Here is a 3,939-nt window from a genome sequence, read left to right on the forward strand (position 1 = left end):
ATATTTTACAAAACACAACAAAAAGGAGGATATGTTGAGAGCCAGAGAAGCTAGGAAATTGATCAAATGTTTGTAGGTGGAACTATCCCTCAGAGCCTAAAGCACATAAGCTACCTCAGTCCTGAGATAAATATCTTCTTTAGTTAAAGTCAGCTATTAGTTGCTAGAAATATATTTGTAACAGTATATCTTTTAATAGCATAGTGAAAGCAACCTTAATGTTTATTAGCTGAGTTTTTATTATATAACTTATACTCAGAAAATAGAATATAATTGCATAGTAAATAAAAATGGGTATTTTCTTTGCATGTTCATATAGAAGAAACTGGAAATATATTATTACAAAGAAAAAAGTAATGCATGAAAAGTTAACATGCCACTTGTACTCTAAATGAAGAAATGATGCTCATGTTTTCTTAGACATATGTATATCTAAGTTATCTCTGAAGACATCCAAAACAAGGAAAATCATAGACTCAATAAGGACAGGAACTGGGTGATGGGAAGGACTGAAGGGAGACCTCTTTGGGAGTGCATTATATTCTAACAATGCACAGAGTAAGGAATTTATAGGAAGATGGTGTGCATTTTGATTTTAAAACTATTAAAGTGCTGTAAAACTCAGGATTTGGACATTCTAAAGTAAATAGGCCCTGACATTCCTCAGGAGACAAGTGTTTCCTAGTCGTCTTGAGCTGAAGCCTGAAATAGAAAAGAGGTGTTTTCAAATAGCCTGCAAGTCACCTAGATAAGCCTCTCATTACAAGACACACAAGAGGAGATGGTGCAGAAAGAGGCAGACAAAGTTGTCAGTAAGCTATGGAAAATCAACATGTGAAAGTTGCATAACGGATTCAGCTTCAATAATGCACAAGTACATTTATTACTGGAAGTAAAGGTTATGGATTTCACTAATATATCTGCACTTACTTGTTACAATATCTGTAAAAATGTCATGAAACTTCAAAATGGCCACTGGGGTGCAATTGGGATAAAAACAAAGCAAGGCTCCCTACTTTATAGAGAAAGCAAACTAATTAGATAAGTATCATTAGCACAGACCTCTAACCAAATGAGATAATTTAACTCCAAACGCACAGGATCAAGGGATTCATGATGACCATTTTAGTAGGGGAAAATACAAATAAATATTCTGAAAATGCTTAAGTCTAACTTGAAATATGAGGCTTTTTAAAAAGGAATAAAAGTCAAGATTTATCATATAGTGTTTAAGAAAAAAAACTATTGTGTCTCTCTGTATCTATATACAAAGAAGACACTGTTATAAATGTATGCTTTTCAAAAATGCCCTTTCAATTAATGATGTCACTGCAAGAAACAAAATGTTTTATCGATATTATCATTTAAATTACTTTAGTATTTTAATATACTTGTGTCTAATTAATTTTCTCTAATGATACATACCTTTTACTTTAAATATTATATCCTTGGGGCCAGTGAGATAATTCAACAGATTCAGAGGCCACTTAGGTGAGTATAGGAACCAGGATTCAATCCTCAAGCCAGCCCCACCCCTGCTGGGACCAGGCATGGTGGCACACACCTGTAATCCCAGCGCTGTGGTGGCTGAAAACAAGAGGATCACTACAGTCAGAACTGCATAGTGAAACCCTTAACTACATATATAAACATAAATAAGTAAGTAAATAAATAAATAAATAAATATTATATCCTTGTAGTCCAGGAACCAAATACTCTCAAATATTCATTTATCCAGATCTGAGCCACTAAATTCACCTGAACTAAATGATCTTCCTTAATTTTCCCAAGAAGAAGGAATCACAAATGCCTGGCACTTTTATGTAAAATGTTTATGTTGGTATCATTCATTTTTTTCAGTCAAACTATAGCCTACTCTAGGAAAAATACAAGTTTATAGCCTTTCATACTGTGTACTGCACCTACCATAACATCTTGGCACCCTAGATTTTATTAAATAACTGTAGGCCATCAGAAAGAGATAGGAAAGCATACACCACAGTATTAGAGAAAAAACAAGAATAAAGAACTGTAATTCTCAAATTTACAAGTCAAATAGATACATTTAAAAATCTCATACCTGGAATCACTATGAGTCTGGTCTACATAGTGAGACCCTGTAAACCCTGTACTAAATACATTAAAAAAATTCCCAAACCTGGGCCAGCCAGATAGCTCAGCAGACTTAAGCACCTGCTTAAGCAGACACAGGGACCAGGGTTAGATCCCCAGGGTGTCATGATAGCCCCACCCCCAGGGTGCACTGAGATGGCAACTGAGACTGGGAGTAGTGGCACGCCCCTGTAATCCCAGCACTTAGGAGGCTAAAACAGGTAGATCACTATGAGTCTGATCTGAGTAATGAGACCCTGTAGACCCTATACTAAATACAGAATAAAAATAAAAATGAAAATCCCAAACCTAGACATACCCTAGAGAGTTCATTCAAAAACTCTTTGTGAAAAACTCCAGCATTGAGGACTCAAAACTCTTCCTAGTTAATTTCAACGTACAACTAACTTTGAGACTTTCCTGGTAGAAGAATAGTCCTCCAACCTGACTGATCATCAGCGATGTTTAGGTAGTTTAAATAAAAATACAGATTCCAATGTACCACCCCTCAGAATTATAACTTCATGAACTCTTGGCAGGGCTATAAAATATGTACTTAAGCGAAATGAAATACCTGCATATGTGTCTATTGTGTTTCCATGCTTGGGATACATGGCTCTAGGCTGAGTTAATGGTTCTGGAAACGTGGTCCTAAAAGCTGGTATCAGCATCAAAGCTTTGAAGTTTGTTAATGATCAGAATGTGTACTGGTCATGCTACACCCATAGAATCAGAAACTCTGGGACTCAGAAGTGTGTTTTCACAGGCTTCCAGTTGATGGGATGAATGCTGGAGTGCAAGAACCAAGGAGGCATGCTTCTCCTAGGTCCTGTTGTCTTCATGTGCAATACTACAATAAATTAGCCTATTTTGCATGAATATATGAGCTATGTGAAGAATAGGATTTTCTATATTTTTAAGTTTTGTTGATTTTAAAGCTTCTTTCAATTCTTTAGTGCCTCTTTTTGCTTATATAGTAATGTTTTAATAGACAACAAAAGAAATGAAAAATATCAAGAGAATAATAATCACAAGTTGCTTAAGATATTAATTAGCTAATGCTCCTGAAATAAGAAGTCCCTTTTATGGAAAAACACTGATTTTTATTTCACGCTGTTTCTTATTTCAGAGTTAACCATGACAAACATTTTTATGAAACCCATCATTTAAATAAGCAAAATAATTTAATATATTATTTGTCAATCATGATATAAAAAATAAACCTTTTTCATATTATAACTCCATGTTTATTTCCAGAATGTATGGATACCAGTAAATGAACTTTTATTAGATACCAGACATTTTGTCTATTATCTCACTTCTGTTAATAGGCTTATGGAGAGAATTTTTCTTCTCTACTTACATGTAGGAATATGTCTCAGCATGTTAAGACACATGACTAGTAAGGTCAAACTGGTGTATGAATGGGCCAAAGCCTTGGGTTCCTCTTGCACCCTCTTGATTTTGTCATATTTCTAAATATGATTGTGAAAAATTGGTCAGCTCTCCTGACCATCATAACTTCTACTTATGACAAACAATTAATAATAATGAGTTTAAACTGAGGGATGTATAAAAGCAGAAACAATTATCTTCTCTAACTCCAAGAGGGCATGATGGATAAATTAGTAGTCCCACAGTGAAGAAGAGTAGCAATAACTAGGTAATAATGTTTTGGGGGTCATTGTTCTAACTTATGTAGAAGTTTCCCTTCGATTTAACAACTGAGAATTAAGTTAAATTTTATTAAGAAAACTAGCTGGGCCCCCTCAATAAATATAACTAAATTTTCTTTATAGCTCAAATAAAAATATGCAAATTTTTTTT

Source organism: Octodon degus, unplaced genomic scaffold, assembly GCF_000260255.1.
Source record: "Octodon degus isolate 3935 unplaced genomic scaffold, OctDeg1.0 scaffold00152, whole genome shotgun sequence".
Taxonomy (NCBI): domain Eukaryota; kingdom Metazoa; phylum Chordata; class Mammalia; order Rodentia; family Octodontidae; genus Octodon; species Octodon degus.